This window comes from Engystomops pustulosus, chromosome 5 (genome assembly GCF_040894005.1).
Source record: "Engystomops pustulosus chromosome 5, aEngPut4.maternal, whole genome shotgun sequence".
NCBI classification, from domain to species: Eukaryota; Metazoa; Chordata; class Amphibia; order Anura; family Leptodactylidae; genus Engystomops; species Engystomops pustulosus.
The window spans coordinates 152182342-152202169 of NC_092415.1; the positions used below are offsets into that span (position 1 = coordinate 152182342).

Sequence of the window (19828 nt, forward strand, 5' to 3'; positions counted from 1 at the left end):
GTATATTGTACACTCTGGGTTGTATAAAGTATGTTACTGGGGGGTTATATATTTCTTACTGGAGGCTGTACATTTATCAATTACTTGAGGGCTGTATATTTATTAATTACTGGGGGCTTTATATTTATTACTGGGGTCTGTACATTTATTAATTACTGAGGGGGCTGTATATTAATAACTGGTGGCTGTATATTAATTACTGGGGCAATGTAGACCATTATGAGGACCGTGATCCTTGAAATTGTGTAGCCAGATCATGGTCCCCCTTATGTTTTAGTGCTTAAGGTCTAAAGGGGAAACCTGCCTATTACATGGGTGCTAAATGAGTACCTTGTCTGGGGTACATTCTGCGGGGGCCTCCACCATGTTTTGCGCCCAGGGGCCCCCACAAATCTTAATCCGGCTCTGGATGGCATGGAAGTTGTGCTTCCATTTAAAGGGGTTGTTACATTTCCCTTTCAAAGTAACTTTATGTAGTCATTGTGGACATACATATTGTCCTGCAAATATTTATGCAAGTGGACAAGCATTGACTAGGGCAAATACTGGGAGTACATATTTACTGTATGAACATACTGTACACTTCTAGACGTGCAGAGATAAATACCGTAATTGATGTTATATATTGGGAGCTAGTGGACATTTTACCTGCTTTATTTTGAAAGCACTTCTGTTCCATTAAGTGTAATATATCCTTGTATTACTTTTAGTCTTTTTCATTTCCATTCCTATTTACATGCCCTTTCAATCTGTAAGGGGTCATTTAAATTAATATGCTGTCATTAAAGGTACATAGCTATTACTCATTTGCTGCTTTAAATACCACTAATTTTTGTATGGTTTTTATAATACAGTAGTGATAATTATTGTTTTACACTTCTAAGACTTGACAATTGACCCCTTGAAGTAGCTGGTGGTGAAATGTGCTGGGAGGAGTCTCTTTACTTTTGATCTGATTAGTATGAAATGTTGCCATTTTCTTGTGTATATCTTTACTTTATTTTGGGTTCTTTGTTTTGGGGAGGGGACGGTAGTTCTGAAGGGTGAGTCTGGTTATACTTACATTTTTATTGAACATTTTTTATGATACAAAATGTCTGAAAAAAAAGAAGCTGTTACATATGGCCGTTCCAGGTACATGGAGGCCGCCCGTGTCTGGTACGTTGTTCAGCTGTACTACATACAAAGTACATGTTCCACATTCACGTTCTCTGTGCATAAGCAATGGGCAGTTTTAAGCATTAGAAGTAGTAATACATAAACTTGCCAAAATATATTTTTAAAAATATAATTTTACACACCACCATTGTCTTTGCTCTTAATATTATTGAATGTTATCATGTTGCCTCTGCTGGACTTGGCAGCGGTGCAATTATCTGATCCCATCCTGCATTGGGTCTCTCTCCATGGGCATGAATGACCTTCGCATTTATGGCAAGTCAGCTATAATCTCTAAATCATGGAAAGTATATCACGATAATTCCCAAACATAGTCGTTGGCTTTTTAAATTAGTTTAATTATGCAGTACGATAGAAGATATAATTTTCATTTGCGTCTGTTGTGACTCCCTCCACCCCTTACCGCAGCCTCTAAACTTGATTTACTTTAGGAAAAATATGATTTTCATCAGCTCATTTTCATATGACTTTGGAGGAGATTTTTTTTACAGGTAAACTCTGCTCACTCCCAATTAAATTAACCCATAGAGCTGCAGTAACCAGGTATAAGAAAATGTACAATCCATATGAATGGAAAAATATAAAAATAATTGGGGCTCTATTCGTAGGAGTTAAAGCAGGGAGATCCTTGCAAATTCCAGTACAGGAAGAGCACTTCATATGTTTTAATTTTTTCATTTTTATGGGAGCTGAAGTTGCTGGAGTGCTATCCTTTGTTAGTAACCAGGTATGTACACTGGTCAGTATTTGGTTCTGGTTTTCGGCTTACCTGGAGAAGAGCCATGGCATACCTCCCAATTTTTAGGCTAACGAAAGGGGTACAAAAAGTCCCTCCTTTTTTCCCTAAGCTACGCCCATTGTTCCCAACCCTTGCCCCACCCCCAAACATTATATGTTTGTTAATGGCCACCCACATAGTATAAAGCCCCTTTCGTATGACCAATCCTCCTATGGACCCAGATAATACTCCAAAGCGCAACCCGCCAAAATATAATGCACCCTCTTTAATTTTATCCTCCCTTTACTTTTATCCCACTACTTTAATTGTGGTCTCCTGTCCTCCATTCCCCACATACTGTGCCACCCCTGTTTTGGGTATTAAACAAATAACCTTGTTATTTACCCTCCCTCATTCCTCTGCAATCCTACTCCACCCTCTCCCAGGTTTTTAGATGACTCAGAAGAGGGGGAGAGTGCAGACAGGGGAGGAGCTAAAGTGAGATGTGTGGATGCAGCAAAAGCTGATCCTGCCCCCTTCACCCAAAGCCTTTCTAGTGTGTCGGGACCCGGAACTGGAGGCGAGAAAACCTAGTAGACGCTTGAACATTCTCCCAACCACCTGGGGCAGCAGAACAGATCCAAAAATCTGGGGCTGTACCACCGAATCCGGGACGACAGGGTGCACTATAGAAATAAGTCAAGACGACAGGTGTTAAGTGGCAGTGATTATTTTGATATGTTTCATTGTTCTAATTTTAAATGTTAATACGTTTTAATAAGGAACATGGGACCTGGAAGCAGCACAACCGTTCACAGAATCCAGTAGTAAAGATCATTCACATTGCAGACCTTTTAGATGATGAAGTGATGAAGCACACCATCCTGATGTTCACATCTTTGTGCTTCAAGCATGCTGCCTTTATCTTCTATCTTTCTAAATGATGATGGTTTATGTTATGAAGCTGATGTGCCTTATACACGGGCCTCCATGGCTGCTTGCTCTGTTCAGCATCGTTCTGTCCCTCTCACTTTACACAAGGAGGCTCTATTTATAGCTCCTCGGAGAGGGCTGTCGAAGGAGTCCCAATGAGTATAGCCGCACTCTGAGAAACATGCAGAGAGCTACTCCCACACAAGTCTGACATTCAAGGTCACATGCAAGGGTGGTCTGGCCCTGCCTTCTCATTGGAAGCATTCTGCTCGGACAACAGGGGCTAAAGGAGGCTTACTCAGTTGAGACTTTGCATTTGTCCTGGTGAGCAATAAGATTATGAATGTTGCTTTTGAGAGTGCTGCTCATCTTACTTTATCATATTACTAATACCCCTAATACACTGTGTCTTTGGCTTCCTGCTCTTTTTACGTTTTTTAAAAAATAACATATTGTGGGTTACTACGTGAATAATATCTGTACTAGGATTTCTCATTAGAGAACACTCTATAGTTGTCTGTGCCTTGCTGGTATAATGTAAGATAGATTTAGTGCGGTCACCCTGACGCCATTCTCATGCACACCTTCTAATATCAGACATGCACCGAAATATCCTTGAGGAAGCAATGGAAAAATAAATAAACAAAAGACAGATTCTTTTGGTTTGTCTACTGTAGACAACTTCAACTTGGTGTTGGCATTGGATTTGAGATTTTTTGGGGGTGAAAAGTTCCATAAAGGTCCGACTACAAAGTATTTCCTATGGATTGTGCCCAGATTTGGGACTTTTTGAAAAGTAGCCCCTTTATAAATATGTCCAAATCTGATAAATCTGGCATAAGTCGGCTAAAGCAAAAAGTGGAGTAGGTTGTAATATATGGTAATAAAGTTGCAAATTTGGCATAAAATGGCAGTTGAGATGATTGTGAGATGTTTGTACACTAAGAGAATTGGACTCCTTACAATTCCCCCATTATTTTAGATTGTACTCCTGATCATCACGTGTCCCTTTGTTATATTAAGAACTAATCCGTCTCTTTACCAGTTCCTTTGGGTACTGAAATACATCTTCTGGCTCATCACATTATTGGTCTGCTTCTCTGACTTTTTCTCTTCATACTGAATCTCTGATTTGCTATTCATTAATAGGAACCTGTCACTTCATATAACCCTATCAAGGGCATCAACATTTAGTGACTGGTCCAATATTCATTGTTGGCTATGACTTCAATGGGAGTGCTGCTTACCCTGTCCTCACAGGATAATGAAAAGATCCTTCTCTGTACAAGAGAAAACATTCAAACTACCTGTGTGGAGTAGCAGATGGGACTCTTGGGTCCATTTTTAAACCTGCGTTTGCTAAAATATCTGTGTGATATATACTTTTCAATCTTCATTTATATCAGCAGACTTTTAACGGTATTCTTTTGTGTTCATTTGCACCACTTCCTTTAGTGCTTCCATTGTTTGAGCTGAAACTTGGATGGGAGTTGCAGCACAATTTTTCCATATTAATTTATTGAAGCCTAAGGCAAATCAATCAACATTTCAAGAGATCCATTAGATTTCCGTTTTGACAGTTTTAGGCTGCTTTTTTATGGTTCAACATTAAGCTTTATTGGTTGTTGCTTGTGGGTAGTACAGGAATGAAAAATGCATTATAGAATATGCAACAATTAAGCATGAGTACACTCTTGAAAGAATTAAGTAGGCATTCTTATAGCATGGTATACATTTTCATGTAAAACAATAGGTTAACTGTCAACAATAATAAATCAACATTTCAACTATGGGAAACCCGAAGGGGGATTCACATATAAAAGACAAGACAATATACAATAGGGTAACAAGGTTAGGAAGGGGGGGGGGGGGGGTAAGGTAGGGAATTATGGGAAATGGGGAATGGACCGTATGCGACTTATCCCATGTCTGCTCTAGGCTGCTTTTTTAGGCTGCTTTCACATGAACGCATGCTACACCCGGACCAGGACCTTGTCTTTCCATAGGGATAGAGCATGTTCAGGGCCGGTGTTGGAGGGGGCGGGGCGGAAAACTGGGCATTTTCCCAGGGCCCACTGTCCCTGAAGGGACCCCTGCATGTGGACTTTAGTGGACAGGGGATAAATTGCTCCTCCGGGCATTCAACCAAGGGGTATTCGTTATTTTACTCCTATAATTTGTAAAACATCTAAACATTTATCCTTCTAGCTTTTTGTCCATGTATTTATCTATATATCTTCTATCTATACATCTGCTTGTCTAGCTCTCATATTTATCTATTTTCTATCATCTATCTAGCAATCGATATAATCTACTTTATATTTTTGCATCTATAAATCTATCATCTTTCATTTTATCTTCTATCATCAATCTACCTATAAACTGTCTCTCTCCTATAAAATTCTGTGAGTGTTCATAAAATAGTTTTATTTTGGGGCTCCACTTGCTCTGAGCATGCGCTATCTTTTGTATCAAATTGTGCGGCATAAAATATATGTCCCCACAACGTTTGTTTGAAAGCGGCCTTAGGCTGAGGACGCACGTGGCGTTTTGAACCCGGTTTTGGCCCGTTTTTAAGCAGTCCATGCATTTTTGACCAGTTTTCATGAAGATAATTGAAAAAACTGGACAAAAACGGATGCTTTTTTTTTTTTTCTTTAACGGAATGCTTAAGAATGGGCCTAAAACGGGTTTAAAACGCCACGTGTGACTGCACCCTTAGTGGTGCACTTTATATTGTATCATAGGAACTGTATAAACATAAATCCCTTTCCTGGCTTGCTTCAACGTCAAGCAATGACCTTTTATAAGGTGTAGCTCACTAAGCTTTCTATTGCTAAAAAGTTCTGGCATATAAAAAATTACTTTAACTAGTTACAGGGCTGGTAACCGCATGTTTGGGTATTGGCCTGGAGATCTGTGTAACCATACCTTTGTGTGTGGTGTTAGTAACAGCAGGGCTATGGAAAATGCATTTATCTTCCAGGATTGTAGCTGCATTTGGAGCACTCTGGTGTGAGATCTCTTCAATGTACTGCTACATAACCCCAGGAGGAGCTGTACCATGTTCAGTCAGGAGGTTCACACACCAGTGCACCAAATAAAGCTACAAATCTGGAATACAAATGCATTTTTCACATACCTGCCGCTACTAAAAACACACATTTATGATTACACAGATCTCAAAGGCTGCTACCTATCACGGTCTGAAGCAATTAAGAACATGACTACTGAAAAATTTCCTTGAAGCCTCATTGATCAATGTGAACATTTAAATAAAAAAATTTATTTTGTCGATACTACATATATTTTTAGTAGATCTTTTTCACATCACCTATGTTTGAGATTATATTTGCATTGAGAACCTAATTTACCTTCACTAGACACTGTAACGTAAGAGGTGTACCGTTAGTTTGTGTTATGGCTTTAATTATTTATTTGGTCTCCACAATGTGATGTTATTTTGAATATTTTTTAGCCTGTATTTCCTTTGTTGTGCAAGTATTTGGTTAATTTTCCGGCTAGACCAGTTCTTGCAGAGAAGCTTGTCTACTGAAAAGATCATTGTTAATGTTTTCAATGTAGCCTTCAGTTTACTAGGTGCTTTTATAGCGGTGCACTGAATTGTGTAAAATACGGTTAAGACGAATGCTGGGCTTGCCTAAAGGGGCATTCAGTCTTTTTTTATACTTGTCGTAAACTCATTTATCCTCTACATGTGCTGAAAAAGATCGCTTAACGGACCACAATAATACATCACATACAGATTTTTTCATGAGATTGTAGAAAACTAAATTTTTTTTGTGTTTGAAATGCGGCCTCCATATGGTCAGTGTTTCATTCACTAAATGCCCTAAATGGGTTAAAGGTTATTGCCATCTTGGGTATTTGTGACATATCTACAGGATATGCTGTAAATCCAGAATAGATGAGTACGCACCTATCTCAAGAGGGAGGTTCTCTTATTCCCATATCTCAGCACCAATGAATTGAATACCGGTAACTGTTAGGAATTTTAAAGCGAGATGAATAAACGAGGAAAAAACTATTTTTTGGCCTTTTTATTATTATGGGTCAACTTTAACGTGACTATTAACATGGCTACAATGGTGCTTGTCAATCTAATGCCAAGTTCTGAGAACTCATCTATGTATAAGTAGACCTACACGTTATTCCAGTAGAGGTAGAAATTATCCATAAAATGACATTAAAATTGTCCACTAATAACAAACTTTACCAGGGTACGTATAACACCCATATTGTTCATGTCCCATTAAAGTTTGTCTGTAGTATTGGGACCTGCGCAGAAGGACTTAGGATTTTCTGTGATGTCTCTTGCTGACTTCCGGTGTATAAAGGGGGCTGTGGACTTGTTAGCAGTGGTTGAAGGGGCATGCCAAATACATCCTGTGTCCCTCCAACCACTGATATGGGAGCAGTTATTATTGAGAGGGTGTGCATACAGTAATGACTGTCGCCCTTCATCAGTCAGTAGCTGGCAGGACATGGGACATCACATGAAGTCTTGAGTCCAGCCGTTTATGTGGCTTTAGACACATTTTATTGAGGATAGTACACTATGGGGGACCCTATTCTGATCTTGTACTTTACCCTAGTATAATTTCATATTTGTGACCAACCCCTTTGTTCCTGCATTTTGCATTGGCTCTAAATTTTTTTATTTTTATTCTTCTGCTGTGCAGTAAATTTAAAAGGCTGACAAATCTATTTCAGTTTATGTTCAATTTTAATATCTGTTTAATTGGCTTTAATAAAAGTAAAAAAAATTAAATGAATCCTGAAATTTTACATTGGGTCAGTGAGGGATCATGGCCGGACTGCTCCATGCATCTTTCACTGGATTTTTTGGAAGGATTGGAGGACCTACTGTAGGGCAAGTGCTTCATAGATTGCTCCTTTCCTAACAATTTCTTTACTACTAAGCGTGTTGCCATTATTTTAGCCTTTAGATCTCACGCTGGGAAAGACTTTTTTTATTTTTCAGATTCTGACCAAATCATTCTGTTCAGTAAACAATGAAGCCAAATATAGCCAGGACATATTGTGACCGCGTATGCGGATGCTCACAGTCTCTCTTTGGCTCCTAACCAACAAGATATGGTTTGCAAACACTGTATTTAAAAAGATGTATACATAAAGATTACATCTGAATGTGGTATACTGTGTGAACGCTTATTTGCTGTTTAACAAAAGGAGTCTGCTTTGTGAAGGCACAAAATTCAGTGAGCCACTATTTTCAGTGAATTCCTATTAAATGAAAGGACTGTTTCTGAAGTGTTGGTGTTGTCATTGAGTTATAATCATGCCTTGAAGTTTATTTGGCTTTTATTATACCTTTTCTATGCTCTTCATCTTTCTACTGAGGTACAAGTAAATCTTAGGCGTATAGCACACAGTTGGGTGTTAAATATAAGGGCATATTTGGATGATTCGGTGATTGTACTCATTCTCCTTTATATTTCTTATTGCCATAAATCCATATATTTTTAATTTCGTTGTGTACTTTAATAATTGAACTGCGTCCCTAATTACATGCATTCCTACAATCTGAGTTCAATTGCATTTTGAAACACAATTCATTTGGAAAAGGGGGGGGGGGGGCTTGTCCCAATCACATATGTGTTGCAACTGCAATTGGTAATGAGTCCCGGGTTTTGCTTGTTAGTTTTCAGTTAAAATGCATATGCGATCAGGACAAGCTGTTTCAAAATGCAATACAACTGGAACGTGTGAACGCAGTCTTAAAGAAGACCTGTCACCAAAATTTTACCACCCATGCCTACTGATAAAGGGTCACCCATATCACCTAAAATTAGCTGCCATGGTGACACTGTACCTCAATTACAGCCATTTTGTCTGATATGCAAAACCACACCCCCTTATTATGACCGACAGCTCTGTGTCTCTTCAAATCACTGCCCTGCCTCCTTGTACTTCGAGACTGTACACCATGGGGGAGATTTATTATAAATCTCTTAGAGCAGAACTGTTCTAGTTGCCCATGGCAACCAATAATAATTCGGCTTTCATTTTCTCACAGCCGTTTATAAAACTAAAGCTGAGCTCTCATTGGTTTCCATGGGCAATTACAACAGTTTTACCTCAGAAACTTGATGATAAATCTCCCCCCATGTATGTAATCACATGAAATCACAGCAGCCTCCATGAAGAATGAGGAGAAGTGGAAGTCCATGGAGGCTGCTGTGACTTGTGGTCTGACATGTGATCAGATATATGCATGGGGTACAGTTTGCTATTATTAGGAGGCTAAAGGACCGGAGATAATGTCACCCTGGTCACATGACCTGCTAAATAGTAAGGAGACATAAAGTATGGGTATGATGGTAGGGGTTGGTTGATCAGGACACACCTCTGTGATGCCAGGTAATATAAGATAAAAGGTGATTTATGTGGATGTAAGCGAAACTATTTTTAGCTAAAAGAAAGGGTGTCAGTCAGTTAATAGGGCTCTATATGTCACTGGCTGTATATGTGAAAATGTGGTGACAAATTCTCTTTAAGATGGGTCTGTATATTTGATACTCCTGCCATTATTTTTTGCAGTGGCAAAAAGAGGATAGGAAAATACTATTCGGTACACTTACCGACAATGTACTATTAATTTATGCAGTGCTGTTGAACAGTGAGTTACACTTCTCTTTCCATTTACGTGTTTAATTTGGAGAGAGATTCATGTTATTGAGACTGGCCATTCTGCAAGATACACTGGTATGGCTCATTATTCTTCACGCTGTGTGGTTATTTCAATATTGACTTTAGTAGAGTTGATGTTAAAAAGCTGAATTCTGAAGCTGACTTGTGGATGCTTTGCTGAGAGCAATGAATCTGCAGTGAATAGCCTCATATCCTGTGCCAAATACAATGTGACCCATTACCCCTGGCTTCCTCCCAGCTCTGTATAGCTGTATTCTGTACACATATCTCCCAAATGATGTCAAGTTCTTATATTAACCACTTAATTGTAAACTGATAAGGGACTGAAGAACCAAGATTGGACCGGAATGCATGGTATCAGGAATTGTTATGATGTTCAGTTCGTGGCTGATCCAACGGACTGCGTTTCCTGGGCTGCTCATGGTTCACTTTGCCTTAAAAAGGTTGTTACTTTTGTACATGTGGCTCCAAGTGGTCCAAAAATAAGAAAAAAAATATTCGTTCTCCTTTTAAAGCAAGCCAAAGTTTTTTGTTTTTTTTTTATTATTACAATCCCGGATCCCTTAAGGTAATTGAATATTAATTCCAAGCAAATGTTTGTACATAAAGGGGCAGATTTACTGTCTTGATGGCAGAATATTGCCTAAAATGTATTTACACTTGTCACTGTCTGATATTGCAGAATACATTTGCCACATTTTAGACTGTCTAGATAATTGTATGTTTGAAAAAAATTTGCCAAAATTTTTACTTTGTGACATTAACCGCACCCTTTATACTGTCTTTGGAAAGGACTTTACAGCTAAAAACGTGTCAGTGAAGGGCCACAAACTAGTTAAAGGGAACCTGTCATCAAGAACAGGCACAATAGACCTTACTTGCTCCCACACTGTGCGAGTAAGGATTTGTTTGCTCTGCCAACTGCTGCTTGCAACTAGTGAAAAGATCTGCAGTTTCCCACACAATGCATTCTTCTAAATGCACCATGCAGTAAGAGGGACAGGAAGTGGTCAGGGAGAGGACTTCCTGCTCAGGCTGAGATTTGAAGAGGCACTGAACTGTAAGTCAAGAGGGAGGCGTGGTTCACTGGCAGCCTGTAGAAAACATGACTCTTCTCTTCCGAAATGGACTCATATATTCTCATTGGCATATCAGAAAAATGGCTGTAATTAAGGTACAATGACAGATGATTATATGACATGGGAGATGTTGCCCAAGAGAGCAGACGTCAGCACGCTGAATAGGAGAAGGCATGAGCCTTGCTTACCTCTCCCCTCTCCATAGGAAACGGTGCAGCACGGCCGTTCTCTTCTTAGCGGCGACGGTACAGTGTGGTGAGTTTTGTACTTGCTGTACCCGCCCAGACACCATATTCTTCTATTGTGATATAGTTGGATATATGCCCCCACAACGGTTGTCTGAATGTGGCCTTAGTCTTGGTGTCCTGTATGTATAGGTTTAGCAAGGTGCATGTGCTATCCATAAAGTTAGTGTATTTATATCAGTGGGCAAACATTTGTAGGCAATTAGCTGGCAGCCACTGAAGACGACTTAAGGAAAAATGGCACAGCTGTTTTAAGTACGATCATGTTTCTTTTACTTGTTGGTCGCCTGCCCATTTTTAATAGTGAAACGCCAAATAAATAAATATAATTTTTTTTTTTTATGAATTAATAAATACATCATTGTTTTGGATATTTCTATACATGGAAAGATCTGTCATTAGTTTTTATCTTCAGTCAGTAGTGTTGCTTGAAGACCTGACTTCTTTTTGTTAGCGCCTTTTTATCCTCCTTAAAAATCAGTCTGTAACTGAGAGATTCTTTACTGTGCATTTACCTCCTGCTGGCTGTGATTGGCTGCAGTTTTTGGTGATGTGTATACACTGTGTAGACTTCTCGCACATCGGGAAGGGTTTGTACAGTTAAAAATTTAGGTGATGATGGGTAAATATTATTATATTATTATTCAAACACCCTTGTTAATCTTTCTATTTAATGGGGATACAACTGTCATGATAAAATCTAAAGCATTATAATTTAGCATTAAACTTTGCTTCATGTGAACAATGAAAATTTTGCTACTTTTATTTCGCCTACAGCTATCCGACTGACTACAACACTATCAATCACACACTGGGAAAGCTTATGGACTACTAGACCAAGGCCAAAGCACTGCTTCAATCGATGGCAGTTTGCACATTTCCGTGAAACCTGCCAAGCTGGACCCCACAGCTGTGCAACACGACAACTCGGCCGTCATCGTGCCCACTCCCCTGGTCGACAATGCAGTCCTAGCCTGTGCCACAGGCATTCATGAAGAGCACTATGTAAGCGAAGCTGTGGCACCTGAAGATGCGTTGGGTCAGAGAGAATACAAAGATGCCGGCACCATTACAGGTATGAAATGAGTCTTCAGGATTCGGACTGATTCTAGAATTTAGATGTAAATGTACAAAAAAATGTTAATGCCTTTCTTAAATTTTATTCAGTATAGAGCTTAGAAGATTTATACGTTTGTGGGAAAAGATTGCGTACAATTAGTAATTTATTAAAAACATTTCCATTTCTTGGCTTATGGTCGGTCCCTTTTTATAATTGATAGCCTTCTATGTATATGTATGATCACTGATTGAATAACTTCATCCAAATCTCTTTCTACTACCCTTATATATCAATCTGTTTAGAGTCTCTTGATTAATAAAATATGGGCAGCAGTTTGCGCTATATTTTTAATGTAATGGGTTCCATGTAAATTCCCATCTCATTGATAGGATTTGCCATCATGAAAAGTCAAATCTGATCTTTGAGAATTTTCTCAAAGAAAATTGGATCAGTATCTTATCTAGAAATTTGGATCGCAGATCTTGTTGGAACAAAACATCAGTTTTTTTATTACCAAAATGTGTCATTTTCAGGTGTAATCAGCCTTAGGCTTTAATTACTAAAGGTGGAATCTGTTTTTTACTGCTCCTATTAGACTTAAGTCTTTAATTCATGAAAAATGGATCAAACTTAAACATGATCTGTTTTCTTAAGATGGAATAAACAGACTAGTATTTATTTTAAAGTAGCCATTTGCTGTATATCTGTATATAAAAAAATTGCCATTCACATTTGTGTCAATAGCCACGATGTCCATGTCAGAATTCCTATGTTATGAATGCACTGTTGCTTGGGTGCATCCAGGTGAAGCTGTACTGATTTTACTGCCCTTCTCAAGCCCATTAAAAGAGTAATGCTTGTTGGCTGCACTTATTAAAACATTGGGGCAGATTTACTTACCCGGTTCAATAGCGATCCAGCGGCGCGTTCTCTGCGGTGGATTCAGGTCCGGACGGGATTCACTAAGGTAGTTCCTCCGACGTCCACCAGGTGGCGCTGCTGCGCTGAAGTTCCTCGAGCCCCGCTGGAATGCCCTGAAGTACACCGGCCTATTCCTGGTGAAAGTAAGTGCAAGTTCCGCAACACTGTTTTTTTTTTTTTTTTAAATGCGGCGGTTTCTCCGAATCCGCCGGGTTTTCGTTCGGCCACGCCCCCCAATTTCCTTCGCGTGCATGCCAGCGCTGATGCGCCACAATCTGATCGCGTGAGCCAAAATCCCGGGGCAATACAGGGAAAATCAGCGCAAATCGGAAATATTCGGGTAACATGTCGGGAAAACGCGAATCGGGCCCTTAGTAAATGACCCCCATTGTGTTGAAGACTGGGTCAGTGCATCCAGAACATGCAAATCCAGCCATGGCAAATTCATTGCTATTGGTGTCGGCCTTAGGCAACTCCAATGGAAACGTAAATGTCAGTTGTTACCATACATTACTTTCTTTGACCTATGGACAAAATAATTCGAAATTATGATGTTTGCTGTAAATGTATATTTGGACAACCCTTTTATACCCTTTTTATTCCATTAATGCGCTTGCGTCACAGTCTACATCCTCGAAAGCTGGCTTTCAAGTGACAACCCTACCGTGTGACCGTGCAAGCTTTGACCTTTGACAAGCAACGAAAGTGTGAAATGTTAAGTAATAATTCTAGTCACTGGGCAGCGCTTTGCACTTAGGTAACAGCTGTCCTTTCTGCTGACAGGGCATCGCTATAATTTACAGTACTATTACATCAAGTGGAACAGATCTGGTCATAGTACAAGTGATATTTGCCTGTAATTTTAAGGTGCGATTATCTGTTCTGGATGTCGTTTCCAAATTTGGTTAGACAAAGGATCAACAATGCAATAACATAGCAAGATCCTGGGTTACAGGATTTATTGTGATTACAGATCCAGGTAGAACTTATTCAACATAAATATCATTCTAATCCATCCAGAGGTGTAAGCCAAACCTCCAGCGCCACCAAAATGGTCACTGACTCCGACTTCACAGTCCTGTTTTCCTGGTCACTCTAGCAGTGCTGAGATAAATGTGGGTATTACTTCCTAGTGCCTTATTCCTCTAATCTATAGTAGAGGAGTTTCACTCCTGAGCATGTACATAAAGTGCAGCCATATTCATCTTAACTAAAAGTGGAATTAGTGGTGCACAAGCCGTGCCAACAGGCCACATGCAGACATGAGTTGTGGTCCCCATCCTGTTGACTGTCAGAGTCCATTGAGCACTTGCATAACTTATAACTGATGGAAATGTTCATTGGTGCAGGAGGCCGGGTAGTGGTAATTGCAGCTGAGAAGTTCTTACTACTCCTGGATCCTCTCCTGCCGCTCTGTCTTGATACTAGTTGTATGTGTCGAGGTCAGGACCCAGAGCAAAGCGCTCGCAGGAGATTACCCAGGAATGGTAATTACTTGTCAGCTGTACTGTACTGCTTCCTGGTCCTCTTTTGCTCCTGGCAGAGTTCGGCTCTGGGTCCTGATGCTAACACATACAACCAACGCAGGACACCAAGCAGAGCGACACATAGAGAAGAGAAGAAGCTGAAGTGTGATTGAGGGAGGAGAAGAAGAGCCAGAAAAGGAGAGGATTAATTTATATTTTTTGTCTGCTCTTTTCAGTTTCCAGTACTATTAGTTTTGTGCTCTAGGGGGTCTCCAGTATAATTGTCTACTATGGGGTCTCCTATATTTATTTGCACTGGGGGTCTTTAGTATTATTCATTTTATGCTCTAGGGATCTCCAGTATTTGTTTGCTCTGTGGTTGCTCGGTACCTCGAGGGGGTGGATTGCAACGTTTTTCACTATCTTTTCTCTATTACAGAGAAATTAAGTTTAGAAAAATATGTGACTTGACCTATGTGCTTCATTGGTCTGTCGTGTCCTAAAATATTCATGCCCCCCCCCTTCTACTTTATATTCACCCTGGTCCCTCCTGTTTAATGCAGACAACCGGTGACGTCGTACGGCTGTCTGCAAAACTCGCATGCGAGAGATGTCTTTTCTTGAACACTCACACTAGTAAACTAGTGGTATCTATGTGGGGACAGATAAAAGGAAGATATCCTTTAGAGGTGAGCAGTATGACAATATGAAAAAAAATTTGAGTTGCAGTATCCGGAAAAAGGGAGGCAAATACTGGAGGAGCTACTAACTTGGCAAAACTCCCAAATTAGCCAGAAAAACACACATAAAAAAAACAATGTTAGTGCTCTAACTCCACAATAAAATGTTAAAATTGAGAGTTCCACAGAACGGTCTCACCCAGTTCCTTATAGATCGGAGATTGAAGAAATTTCCTCAGTAATTCCTCCTGTCACAACGTTCACTTCTCTATAATGGATCCTGTGGGAGACCACGCTACACTGTTGTGCAGGCGATCACAGCACCGGTCCTGTATCAGGAAGAATGTGGACAGATGGTGCAGATCACTAAGGATAAGAGTAAAAACAATTTTATTCTAGCATACTCACAAACAATATTAAAAGCGCGCATATCACAATGGTTAAAAAACGCCAGAGGAACTCATTCCCGACCTAGGTTTCGCCATTTCAGCTTCATCTGCCCTGCTAATAATTTTTATAAATTATAACCATCCTTCTCAATGATTTTATTTTGGTCAGTAAAATGCTAAACTGTACTGCCTATATCATAAATGTAAGGAAATAAAATTGGAATTGGGCAGAAGTTGAAGGGTTCAGACCAATTTAGTAAGCAGCTAGTAATGCCTTAACTAAGAATCTTCTACAATAGCTATTGACTGCCATCTAGTGGTAGTCTTGGTTAGTCATGTTGTGTTTTTCTCTATAAAACCATTAATCATATAAATGGAGCTTAAAAAAAAACTTTTAGTATTTCCGCCTTCTCTTGGTCTCCAGTCACCAAAGCCCAATTCTAATTTTATTTCATTACATTTATGATATGGACAGTACAGTTTAGCATTTTACTAACCAAAATAACATCATTGAGAAGGAAGAAAGACCATCTGGAGTGGGTAGTGCCAGTGCGGGTGATGCATCCTGTAATATACTAGACTGGCTGAATGTAGACATGATCCAATCTAAGCTCGATAAAATAAATGTGTACAAAGCTCCTGGACCAGAAGTTCTTGAAGAGCTCAGTTCTGTTATTGCTGTGCCGCTGTCTAAAATCTTCAGAGATTCCCTAATGTCTGGTATGGTGCCAAGTGACGGGCGCAAGGTGAATGTGGTGCCAATATTTAAAAAAGGCTTTAGAACTTCGCCAGGCAATTACAGGCTTGTAAGCTTAACTTCCATTGTGGGGGAAATATTGGAAGGGTTACTAAAAAAAATTGCATACAGAAGTATGTGACATCAAATAGTATAATAAGTGACAGCCAGCATGGGTTTACTAAGGATAGAAGTTGTAAGACTAACCTGATCTGCTTCTATGAAAAGGTGAGCATATATATTATATACTGGGGGGGGGGGGCAGGGGGATGGCTGGCTCTATACTGGGGGGGGGGCAGGGGGATGGCTGGCTCTATACTGGGGGGGGCAGGGGGATGGCTGGCTCTATACTGGGGGGGGCAGGGGGATGGCTGGCTCTATACTGGGGGGGGGGGCAGGGGGATGGCTGGCTCTATACTGGGGGGGGGGGCAGGGGGATGGCCGGCTCTATACTGGGGGGGGGGGCAGGGGGATGGCCGGCTCTATACTGGGGGGGGGGCAGGGGGATGGCCGGCTCTATACTGGGGGGGGCATGGGGATGGCTGGCTCTATACTGGGGGGGGGGCAGGGGGATGGCTGGCTCTATACTGGGGGGGCAGGAGGGCTGGCTATATACTGGGGGGGCAGAGGGATAGCTGGCTATATACTGGGGGGTAGGGGGTGGCTGGCTATATACTGGGGGGCAGGGGGCAAGCTGACTGGCTATATACTAGGGGGTAGGCTGACTGGCTATATACTAGGGGGTAGGCTGACTGGCTATATACTAGGGGCCAGGAGGCTGGCTGGCTATACACTGGGGGTCAGGGGGCTGGCTGACTATATACTGGGGCGGCAGGGGGCTGGCTGGCTTTATACTGTGTAGATGCCATGACCAATGCATTTCCCATCCTAGGCTTATATTGAGTCAATTTCTCCAGTTTTTTTTGTGGTAAGCCTTTGCTTATATCGGCTTATACAGTAAGCAGCAATAAAATGTAAATGTGTGCAAAAGAGCACAAAAAGTTGCAGAACCCTATTTTGTGACATTACTGGATACATCCCACCTATCTTATCTATTTGAACATCCTGCCAATAAAAACTTAAATTATAGGCTTTTGGCCAATTTTAAGTGAGGGTCAGGGTCAGCATAATATTTTTACTGGTAGCAAAATTTGCACAGTGTCTTCGTGACCTGACTATGTGGAGGTCACAGTTACCCAATGCTGATCTTTGCTCCCTGTGTAGTTTGATATTACAGGAAGCACGCTTGTACAATGTGCCTAAAGCAGTATTGACTCCCAGGTATGTATGTCTGCCCTGTTCCCGTGTGAATGGACATTAATATAAACCAGTCTTTCATGGTACATGCCCTCTTTAAGGCTTGAATCTGCTCATGCTTTGCAAGCTATAGTCTGTCTCATTGTTTTGTGTAAATTGATACGTATATATGTTTACATATATGTATATTGCTGTATTTGTTTATCTATTTTTATGTATTGTGGGCCCAGGAATAATAGGTGTGTAACCATTATTGTTTATTTTTATTTACTTGTTTACTTATGTTTTTAAATAATTTTTTGGATACCATATTTTATAACATATTATACTCTCTTTAAATTGTAAGAAAATGCCATCACTTCTGATGGATAGAAGGTTACCTGCTTTAACCTCCATCATTCAGCAGATAACTAGCATTCAATTATCAGAAGATTATCCCCTTAACTCTATATAGTCTCTTTCGGTTTCTAGTTTTTCCTCCTCTCCTTCCAAAGTCAGAAATGTTTCCGTTTACAGAGACATACAAGATCTTGTTTTCTGCAGGCACACACTGTCCCAATTTAAGTGCCAAGGTTCGGTTCGACTAACCCCTTGCTGCAAACTGATGTAATAGTACGTCGGGAGTATGGAGAGGGCTCAGTCCAGGTGTTTGCTACATATTGGAGAAAACACTCATTGCTAACACTTCGGGGAGCGCTGATGTTCACCTATTAAATACTGATATGCCAGAGGCATTTGAATCTGGACGGTGCCTATTTTGATTAGATTGTCACCCTCCATGATGTCATTGCTGGGAGGGGAAGATACACACCTGCTGGTTTGACAGACTGAAGTCTTTGTGGGCCCGTAATTTGCAGAGACGTATGTACAAAATTACTGCAGTACTGTAGCATTGGACTATATGGCAGGAGTGATCAGACACCCTTGGCTACTTTAAAAGACCCAAGCAGTTCAAATCTGTACACCCTTCCCCAAAACTGATATAAAAATGAATGTAAAGATATAAAGTCCCACTAAAAATTAAAAAAAAAAACAATTATTCCACCTATGAGCCTTGTCGAGAAAATTGAGATTTGGACATTTGGGTGCTTTTTTTCTGTAACATGTTGCAACTTATGAAAAAAATGATAAACCGTGTTTTATAGGTCCTATAGTTCTCAAAATGCTAACAATGAAAATGTCGGCTTGTCTGACAAAAAATTACACCTTAAACAGTTTCATACATTGAGGTATGAAAAATTTATTGGCGTCAAAATATGGCAAAACTACTGAATGATAAAAAAAAAAAAATGGCAAAACTAAGATTTGCCTTTTTTGTAGAAAAGGTTTTAATTGTTATAACTCTATTAAACATAATTAAACCCAAATAAATTTGTTATCTCCGTGATTGAACTGACAAAAAAAGGGGGAGGTGTGATATGGAACGCATAGTGAAAGGCATAAAAACCGAGCCCGCAAATATTTGGAATATTTTTTTCCGCTTTCCAGTACATGGCATGGAATATTCAATACTGTCACTAGGGAGTACAATTTGTTACTCAGAAAACAAGCCCTCACACAGCTCTGTACACAGAAAAATAAAAAGGTTATGGAATCTTTATCCTGTTGGCGCTCAGCAGAGTATTATCATGAACAAGTAATCAGATGATTGCTTGTTCATGTCCCATGGTGGAAATAGTCAAAAAGTAAAAAAAAAATGTTATTCAATAAAAAATAAAGTAATTAATTAATAAAAATTCCCCTAATCCCCATAACATATAAAGAGACTTATAACGCTAATAAAAGTGTAAATCTTAAAGGGGTTATCCGGGTTTAAAAAATGTCTTATGGCCGGGCTGGGGAGGGCTATTTAAACACAATAAACATGTACTTACCTCCTCTGGTGCTGCCGATGTCCCGCGCCGCGGCCGGTCTTCTCTGTGTGCCGGTTTCCTTACACCGGCACACAGGGAGCTTCCGGCCGTATGCTCCCATGCGCACCATCTCCCAGCGCTTACAACGCTGAGAGATAGGGACGGATGGGAGGAGCCGTCCACATCGCGGACCAGAAGCTCCCTGTGCGCGGCTTCCGTGCCCCTGTAAACAAACAGGGGCACGGATCGAAGGGACCGCGGCGCGGGACATCAGCGGCGCCGGAGGAGGTAAGTCCATATTTATTATGTTTAACTAGCCCTCCCCAGCCCGGCCATAAAAATTTTTTTAAACCCGGATAACCCCATTAACACAAACCCCACATATGTAGTATCACTGCGCCCGTAACAACCCGTAGAATAAAAGTAAATAATTGAACCCGCATGATGAATGCCGTAAAAAAACAAACCTGTTAATAACCCGCCAAAAATTATGATTTTTACCTACTGAGTCCCATAAAAAGTGATCAAAAAACATATGTACTCCAGAATGATAGTTACAAATTACAACATGTCCCGCAAGAAACCAGCCTTGAACCAGCTCTGTAGCCAAAAAAGT

The 19828-nt window shown here is 40.3% G+C and overlaps 1 protein-coding gene across 1 annotated transcript in view; it reads left to right on the forward strand.

The window, feature by feature from the left end:
- Positions 1 to 11640: 11640 nt before the first annotated feature.
- The window catches only part of TRAK1 (trafficking kinesin protein 1), a 103199-nt gene continuing 95011 nt past the window's right edge, over positions 11641 to 19828 (forward strand). The window contains exon 1 of the mRNA XM_072153436.1: positions 11641 to 11925. The gene's annotated coding sequence lies outside the window, so the exon portion shown is untranslated. The remainder of the gene's footprint in view (positions 11926 to 19828) is intronic.